The sequence below is a fragment of the Dendropsophus ebraccatus genome, chromosome 8 (assembly GCF_027789765.1).
Source record: "Dendropsophus ebraccatus isolate aDenEbr1 chromosome 8, aDenEbr1.pat, whole genome shotgun sequence".
Lineage (NCBI taxonomy): Eukaryota > Metazoa > Chordata > Amphibia > Anura > Hylidae > Dendropsophus > Dendropsophus ebraccatus.
In genome coordinates this window covers 15,609,736-15,619,497 of record NC_091461.1, presented here as the reverse complement: position 1 = coordinate 15,619,497, position 9,762 = coordinate 15,609,736, and the positions used below count along the sequence as shown (strand labels likewise).

The window sequence follows — 9,762 nt, the reverse complement described above, 5'->3', positions numbered from 1 at the left end:
TTCTGAAATCTCAAGGAAGAGAGTAAGATAGAGAGAGGTGAGAGAGAGGGAGGGTTAGACAGACAGAGAGACGCAGAGAAAGAGAGGGAGGTGACAAGGCAGGGGGAGTAACCAGCAGGAGTGGGGGGAGGGAGGGAGCAGTTTAGGAGGAGGGGGGAGGAGGAGGTAAAAAAAAAAAATCGTCTTTTGTGGGATTTTCACTGCACAACGGATTAAAAAAAAGCAAAAAAAAAAAAAAAAAGCTTTCTTTTTTTTTTTTATTCTTTCTGCCGTGTGGCTGGTTTCTTGCGCACCCCCTTTTTTTTCCTTTCGGCCCAAGCAAGCATCGCAGGCACAGAGGACCCTGGGCACGATGATTCGTCGGGGCTCCTACAGCGATGTTCCGCTTGGCCCTGGATGATTGCGAACGTCTCCTCCGAAAAAGGGGTCTGGAATGCTGCGAATTTAAAGGAGGGAGAGAGAGCGAGAGGGAGAAATACATGAGGAATCGCAGCCTTCTGCGACCCCCAATCCTTTTGTTAGGTGGGTGCCGCTGCGCTTGTTCTGGATCCTTCCAGAGAGATTCGGGAGCTGAGATTGAGATGGAGGTGTAAAGAGATTTACACACGTACACACTCACACACGCTTATCTATGTAGCCAACCGGCCAAGGAGGGGACGCAGGCTCTGAGCGACACGCTACATGACACACACATGAAGCCATTGATCACAGAGGTGGACGGGAATTTTCTGGTTAGCCAATAAAGGTATCACTCCTAAAACACTGTGGTCTTTTTTGACACATGGATTTTTCCGGCTAACACGGTACCACACTGCCTATTTTTTGCCGTAGAGGTGGACGGGAAAGAGATTGAACGCACAGACATACATAGATTACACACACACACACACACACATACATACACACCCCCTCCTGTGGGATCCCTTCCGTGTACACACCCCCAGCACCGACATACACAACTGCGGAGTACACATGGAGGGGTAACTCATGCATCTACTATCTCCCCCCTACTCAACAGCTTGAAGTCTACATGGAGAGAACACAGGAGAGGCCTACGAGGGGAGCAGGTATTGCTAGATTTTTGGAATACTGTTGAAGGGTTCATGCACTTAAATGCGTACTGTTCCTTTAATAAGCTCTAAGCTGTTCCTCCATGTTACTTTATATATATATGTGTGTGTGCGTGTGTATACGTTTGGTTTGCTGCGGATAGAAATGGATACCCATGCAAAGACTAGACTTGTCGGTCCCCGACCTGAGTTATTATATGTATGCTTCTACCGGTGGATTATGTAATGAAATGTTAAGTCGTCTATGTAACCTCTTCGATAGCCATTGCTTACTATGTGAATTGTCATAGGGTTAATGGATATCGCTTCTGGTACCGTGCATAGACTGAGGTCAGATAAGGTTTGCGGAGTTGTGACTGATGCCGTAAAGAAATGTTATCTCACATTATATATCATAATACCAAAAAGAAGATCCCTGGTAAATATAAGTCCTTGAGTCGTCCTCTTCTGCCAAGTCGTGAACAAAAAAAATCCTGCTCAGCTGTATGAGAGTTATATCAGTTTCTGGGAAAGCTGAGTGACAACCGATATGGCCTCGGTCACAGTTACCATAGTGATTGATACCCAGCTTTACGGCATTCTGAAATATTATATGTGTCATGCCTCTGTGTATAGGTAGTAATGCCATGCAGGACTTTGGGAAAGCTGAGTGGGGCTAAAACTGAGGGATATTGATTGACATCCTGGGAGAAAGAAGTGGTAAAAGGGATATCCAGCATTGGATAAACACAACTGCTTTCTTCTTGGAACAGCGCCACTCCTGTCCTCAGTTTGTGTGTGGTATTACTGAAGTGGATAAAGCAGAGTTATAATACTACTCATAACCTGAGGAAAGGTGGGGTGCTGCTTTCGGAAAAAAGTGCCTATGTTTTTCTAATCCTGGATAAGCCATTAGATGTGTACATAATGCTATATAGTGCTATATAATAAAGATTTGTTATATTTTTATTATATTATTATTTCTTAGGTTATTTTAGAGATAAAGGTTGTTTTAGGGGCTTGTGCTCTTCTCATGCTTATAAGGCTCCCCATTCAGAATCCATGTCACTTATGCAAGTCTTGGATATGACAGTACATTGCACTTTGGGTTTGTTGATGGCCCCAGAAATGACAGATTGGTCAGATGTTTTATTCCTTGTGTGTTGTCAGTCCAGAGGTGCACAGAGAAGTGATAAGCTGTAGTGAACCTGAAGATGGCGCCACGTCATGGCATTGGCTAAATCCATTACCACCCCTTTAGGGGACAAGTTCCTATTGGCCCCCCCATCAACCTTGGGCCCTTTTTTTTTTGGCTAATGTTGTGATGCCTGTAGATTGGGGGGTAAGGGTCACGTTGCTCATTAAGAATCTGATTTAGGGTCTCTCCTTTTTGTCACTGGAAGCCAGGGGTGCCACTATAGGGGTGCAGAGGATGCGGTGTCTCCTTTTTACATGCCGCCATCTTTGTCACTCTGGTGTATGTACAATATATAAAATGCCATCTAAATCAATGGTTGATCAGATGGATCATCAATATGTGACTAGTGCGGGAACCAAGGGCCAGGCCTGACCTTAGCCCCAAATCATGGTGCCCTAATTATTGGATATGTCATCTCATTGATTAGAGCTGAAAATCTGTAATGGCCCTTGTCTCCTCATATGGGGCAGAGGGGCCGCTGCACCCCCTATAGTCACACCTCAGTTCTACATGAAGAATGAGGATCGGGCCCCCTCATTCCTGATACAAGGGTGGTCCCCGACACTCACATGTTTATGACCTTTCTGATTGCTCTTAAAAAAGTTATTAACCGGAAAAACCTATTGAAGTTTATGATCCCATCCAGTATTAAATAATACACAATCCATCATATTACAATCTTATTTGTTACAGTACATTGATTATAATAGCCGATGTGCTAGGCCTCGCCAGCGCTCCGCTCAGATACGGACAACTATACAGGTCACAGACAGCAAAACCGAGGTAATCTATACGGGGTGAAAACTTCTGCAACAGGGCTGGACATGTGTCCCACCTGCCCCATCTTGGGAGAAATGACTGGTTATGCTACCATGTGGTTTGCTCTTAGCCAATCGGGCCAAGGAAACACTAATTTTTATATTGCACATTATAAATCTATAGTACATCTAATTACAGGAAACTTTGTAAAATATTTTATATGGGCAAAGTGTTATCATCAAGCCTGTAGTTGTCTATTTAATGTATAAATGTTTAGAACCACCTCAGTCACCAGAAAATCCATCTACAGTGAAACAATATATAGAAGAGAATAAAAGGGATAAAGAAGATGCAGCTACAGTTCCTCTCTCTGTGAGACTGCATGTTGTGAGATGCAGCTGCAGTATTTCCCTATGTGTCTGTGAGACTGCATGCTGTAAAAGGGGCGATAGAAAGAGAGAGAAGCAGCTACAGTATTTTCCTATGTGTCTGCGAGACTGCATGCTGTAAAAGGGGAGAGAGAGAGAGAGAGACGCAGCTACAGTATCTCCCTGTGTGTCTGTGAGACTGCATGCTGTGAGAGGGGAGAGGGAGATGCAGCTTCAGTAGGTAGCTGTGTGTCTGTTAAGGCTGCAGGCTGCAAGTAGGGAGAGGGAAATGCAGCTGCAGTATCTACCTGTGTGTCTGTGAGGCTGCATACTGTAAGAGGGACATGCTGTTGCAGTATCTACCTGTGTGTTTGTAAGGCTGCATGCTATGAGAGCGAAGAGGGAGATGCAGCTGCAGTTTCTACTTGTGTGTCTGTGAGACTGCATACTTTAAGAGGGACATGCTGGTGCAGTATCTACCTGTGTGTGTCTGTGAGACAGTATTCTGTGAGAGGGGAGAGGGAAATGCAGCTGCAGTATCTGCCTGCATGTCTGTGATGTTGCATGCTGTGAGAGGAAGATACTGCAATTGCAGTTTCTCTTTGTGTGTGTGTGTGTGTGTGTGTGTGTGTGTGTCTGTGAGGCTGCATGCTGTGAGAGGGGAGGGGGGATTCAGCTGCAGTATCTCACTGTGTGTCTGTGATGTTACATGCTGTGAGAGGGAAAAGGGAGATGCTGCTGCAGTATTTCCCTGAGGGTCTGTGATGTTGCATGATGTGAGAGGGAGAGACTGCAACTGCAGTATCTCCCTGTGTGTGTCTGTGAGGCTGTATGCTGTGAGAGGGAGATGCAGCTGCAGTATCTCCCTGTGTGTCTGTGAGACTGCATACTGTGAAAGGGGAGATGGAGATGCAGCTGAAGTATCTCCCTATATATCTGTGAGACTGAGTGCTGTAAGAGGGCAAAGGCAGAGACATCTGATCCAAAAAACTGCTATTACTTTACTGGTAGTTGTAGAAATATATTTAATAAGCAGGGGCGTAGCTAGGATTTATGGGGCCCCTTAGCAGTTGCATGGTCTGCCTTCATGCCAGTGGATAAAGGTTTCCCCAGAAATTCTGTTCTGCCTTCTGCATAATTGTAATGCCAATTGTGCTAGCCACTCCGGGCCAATCAGAAGCCTTTTCACTTGTGCTCCTCCTCTCACAGCATGCAGTCTCACCGACACACTGCAGCTGCATCCCCCTCCTCCCTGTCTGCTATATACTCCATCACTCTAGATATATATATTTTTTTCTGAACATCACTCCATCACTTTTATAGACATAACTGATCACAGACCCAGAACAGTGTTCTCCAACCTGTGACGTTCCAGCCATTGAGGAACTGCAGCTCCCTTTATGATGCACGATGGGAGTTGTAGTTTTGCAGCAACTGGAGACCCAGAAACCATAATAGCCATATGCTCGATGTGTCTCAAAGTAAATGATCTGCAAATACACAGAAAGACTACATAATAACAAGTAGTCACAATCTGTAAGCAAGCTCCATAAAAACGTAATGTATTATTAATGCTCATTACAGATCGCTTTAGCATCATAGAAGTAACAATTATTATTAACGGCCGTCATTTATAGTCAGGTCATTAAAGGGCCGCAAAATCTAAACTCAGCAGCTTATAAAAATCTAACAGTGTTATAAAGAGGAGCGACTGATAAAAGAGCCACGGAGGAGCGTGAAATGTCTCTGTAAGGTCTGGGCACTGGAGGTACGTGACATAGAGGAGTGATCACAGGAGGAGGGAGAGCGCTACGTCCTCTCAGTCATCCTCCCTCCTACCCGAAATGGCTGAGAGGTAACTTAAAGGGAAGATTTCGCCTAGATTTTTTTTTTTTTTTTTTTAATTAAGAAAATCCAGATCCAGGCCTATTTCCTAATCCCTTTCTATTTTCTAATTGTATCATTTTTTTATGTCATTTTATGTACATTATTATGGGGGCAGTCATATCGCCTGGACTTATGCTCTGCTCTTAGATAGAGTACGCTTTACAGCAGGTACATGATCATAAGAAACAATAGTCTGGAGGGGACTCATTTACTTCTATGGGACCTGTGTAGAGGTCATAGTGCAGACAGTGAATTTTGACCATGACCTATTGTGAACGGCCTGATCCTACTTTATTATACTACTATAACCTTTCATTGTAATCCAGCCTGTGATGATAGTGAGGAGACTATGGGAGGGTTCTGTCTATAGAACAGGAAGCATCAGCTTAGTATTAGGCCTAGTGGCCAGAATGAGCACTGCAGGATATCAGGATTATTTTATAAAATAAAAAGCTAAATGGATTTAGCCAACATGTATATAATGCAGCTTGAAGCCCCTTTAAGAAAGTGATTATGTCTCTGATATTTTTATTTAAAGGGATTATAAAAAGCAACCCCTATATGTCCTCTTAGGACTCATACACATCAGAGAGAAGGGTTCCCACACCATTACCCAGAACAGAGGATGTCTCTTTATTTGCAGCTCCTGTTCTAGAGGATTTAAGTTGTCCTTGTAATACATGGACAGCTATTAATTTGAAGGGTGACCATGTAATACCCTCTAGTGGCCACTGTAGGATGATAGAGTGATTTTTTTTTTTTTTTGCTGATATGATGACATGATCGCAAAGGGTCCATAGAGTAATTTTAGGTAAATTCATTTTAAATGGTGTTTAGAGATGGAGACACCCTTTAACTGGAGCTGATGTGTAGCACGTCCACCCAACCGATGAATGAAGCAATTGTCATGCTGGGTGACCTGTTAGTTGAATTGATTGAATATATTATCATTTCCATTCTGCTTTGTGTTTGAGTTTTCAGGATCTCTACTTGCTGTCAGTGAATGGAGCGGTGATATTAGATATGCACTATACTGTTATGTGGACATTTTATGGTACTATCATCTGGGCACTGTATTGCGGTATCGGATGTATTTGGACACTACATCAGAGTATATATTTAGAGTTATTTGGGCGTATTATGGCACTGTTCTGTGGGCTGTTTACAGTGGTACTGTTTAGGTTCTATATTGTAGTGTTATTTGGTCACTGCTTGGCACTGCTGCCTATACTTTGTGTGGTTGTGTTCATTGTGTTGTTTGTAACCTTATAGTATATATGTATAGTGGAGTGAATTCTGCCCATGGGCCGCCATGCTGTTTGGTGACAGTGATGGTGATGTGGGAAAGTAACGGTGATAGGGAAGCGGGAAAGTGTCACTGAAGTCATACAGCATATGCAGGTGGCATCCACCTGGTTCAGACATCAGAAAAAGGATGCTGCAGAGTACCAAGAGATACTGAAGCCTACTGACTGGTAACAAGGATGCTGCAGAGAACCAAGATATACTGAAGCCTAGCCTACTAGTAACAAGGATGCTGCAGAGAACAAAGATATACTGAAGCCTAGCCTACTAGTAACAAGGATGCTGCAGTGTACCAAGAGATACTGAAGCCTAGCCTACTAGTAACAAGGATGCTACAGTGTACCAAGATATACTGAAGCCTAGCCTACTAGTAACAAGGATGCTACAGTGTACCAAGAGATACTGAAGCCTAGCCTACTAGTAACAAGGATGCTGCAGAGTACCAAGAGATACTGAAGCCTAGCCTACTAGTAACAAGGATGCTGCAGTGTACCAAGAGATACTAAAGCCTAGCCTACTAGTAACAAGGATGCTGCAGAGTACCAAGAGATACTGAAGCCTAGCCTACTAGTAACAAGGATGCTACAGTGTACCAAGAGATACTGAAGCCTAGCCTACTAGTAACAAGGATGCTACAGTGTACCAAGAGATACTGAAGCCTAGCCTACTAGTAACAAGGATGCTGCAGAGTACCAAGAGATACTGAAGCCTACTGACTGGTAACAAGGATGCTGCAGAAAACCAAGAGATACTGAAGCCTAGCCTACTAGTAACAAGGATGCTGCAGTGTACCAAGAGATACTGAAGCCTAGCCTACTAGTAACAAGGATGCTGCAGAGTACCAAGAGATACTGAAGCCTAGCCTACTAGTAACAAGGATGCTGCAGTGTACCAAGAGATACTGAAGCCTAGCCTACTAGTAACAAGGATGCTGCAGAGTACCAAGAGATACTGAAGCCTAGCCTACTAGTAACAAGGATGCTGCAGTGTACCAAGAGATACTGAAGCCTAGCCTACTAGTAACAAGGATGCTGCAGTGTACCAAGAGATACTGAAGCCTAGCCTACTAGTAACAAGGATGCCGCAGTGTACTAAGAGATACTGAAGCCTAGCCTACTAGTAACAAGGATGCTGCAGTGTACCAAGAGATACTGAAGCCTAGCCTACTAGTAACAAGGATGCTGCAGAGTACCAAGAGATACTGAAGCCTAGCCTACTAGTAACAAGGATGCTGCAGTGTACCAAGAGATACTGAAGCCTAGCCTACTAGTAACAAGGATGCTGCAGTGTACCAAGAGATACTGAAGCCTAGCCTACTAGTAACAAGGATGCTGCAGAGTACCAAGAGATACTGAAGCCTAGCCTACTAGTAACAAGGATGCTGCAGTGTACCAAGAGATACTGAAGCCTAGCCTACTAGTAACAAGGATGCTGCAGTGTACCAAGAGATACTGAAGCCTAGCCTACTAGTAACAAGGATGCTGCAGTGTACCAAGAGATACTGAAGCCTAGCCTACTAGTAACAAGGATGCTGCAGTGTACCAAGAGATACTGAAGCCTAGCCTACTAGTAACAAGGATGCTGCAGAGAACCAAGAGATACTGAAGCCTAGCCTACTAGTAACAAGGATGCTACAGTGTACCAAGAGATACTGAAGCCTAGCCTACTAGTAACAAGGATGCTACAGTGTACCAAGAGATACTGAAGCCTAGCCTACTAGTAACAAGGATGCTGCAGAGAACCAAGAGATACTGAAGCCTAGCCTACTAGCAACAAGGATGCTGCAGAGTACCAAGAGATACTGAAGCCTAGCCTACTAGTAACAAGGATGCTGCAGTGTACCAAGAGATACTGAAGCCTAGCCTACTAGTAACAAGGATGCTACAGTGTACCAAGAGATACTGAAGCGTACGGACTGGTAACAAGGATGCTGCAAAGTAATAATGAAAGGGATGCTGCAAAAAGTGGAAGGGATGCTGCAAAAAGTGGAAGGGATGCTGCAAAGCAATAATGGAAGGGATGCTGCAAAGCCATAGTGGAAGGAATGCTGCAAAGTAATAGTGGAAGGGATGCTGCAAAGCCATAGTGGAAGGAATGCTGCAAAGTAATAATGGAAGGGATGCTGCAAAGTAATAGTGAAAGGGATGCTGCAAAAAGTGGAAGGAAAGCTGCAAAGCAATAGTGGAAGGAGTGCTGCAAAGTCAAAGTGGAATTATAGCTGCCAAGTAATAGTGGAAGGGATGCTGCTTAGAATAGTAAGGAATAATGGTGCAGGGGTAGCCGGGTTTCTGCAGAGTAACAATAACAGAGGACACAGAGCAAAAATAACAGAGAAACAGCAGAGTAACAATAACAGAGGATACAGAATAACAATAACAGAGAGACTGCAGAGTAACAATAACAGGATACAGAATAACAATAACAGAGGATACAGAGTAACAATAACAGGATACAGAATAACAATAACAGAGGATACAGAGTAACAATAACAGGATACAGAATAACAATAACAGAGGATACAGAGTAACAATAACAGAGGATACAGAGTAACAATAACAGGATACAGAATAACAATAACAGAGGATACAGAGTAACAATAACAGGATACAGAATAACAATAACAGAGGATACAGAGTAACAATAACAGGATACAGAATAACAATAACAGAGGATACAGAGTAACAATAACAGGATACAGAATAACAATAACAGAGGATACAGAGTAACAATAACAGGATACAGAATAACAATAACAGAGGATACAGAGTAAAAATAACAGGATACAGAATAACAATAACAGAGAGACTGCAGAGTAACAATAAAAGGATACAGAGTAACAATAACAGGATACAGAGTATCAATAACAGGATACAGAGTATCAATAACAGGATACAGAGTATCAATAACAGAGACTGCAGAATAACAATAACAGGATACAGAATAACAATAACAGAGAGACTGCAGAGTAACAATAACATGATACAGAATAACAATAACAGAGGATACAGAGTAACAATAACAGAGGATACAGAGTAACAATAACAGAGGATACAGAGTAACAATAACAGAGGATACAGAGTAACAATAACAGAGGATACAGAGTAACAATAACAGAGGATACAGAGTTAACAAAGATGCCTTAGGGTAACATTAGTAAGGAAATAACAGTAACAAGGAGGCCAGTAATAGAGATGTT

At 43.1% G+C, this 9,762-nt stretch overlaps 1 protein-coding gene across 7 annotated transcripts in view; it reads left to right on the top strand.

The window, feature by feature from the left end:
• Window positions 1-261: 261 nt before the first annotated feature.
• ATN1 (atrophin 1) overlaps window positions 262-9,762 on the top strand; it is a 30,805-nt gene continuing 21,304 nt past the window's right edge. For 5 of the 7 annotated variants that reach the window (XM_069979895.1, XM_069979893.1, XM_069979896.1 and 2 more), the window contains exon 1: window positions 262-522. The gene's annotated coding sequence lies outside the window, so the exon portion shown is untranslated. Of the gene's footprint in view, window positions 523-636; window positions 1,068-3,014; window positions 3,031-9,762 lie in introns of those variants that run through there. The other 2 variants (XM_069979891.1, XM_069979892.1) reach the window with 2 other exon arrangements.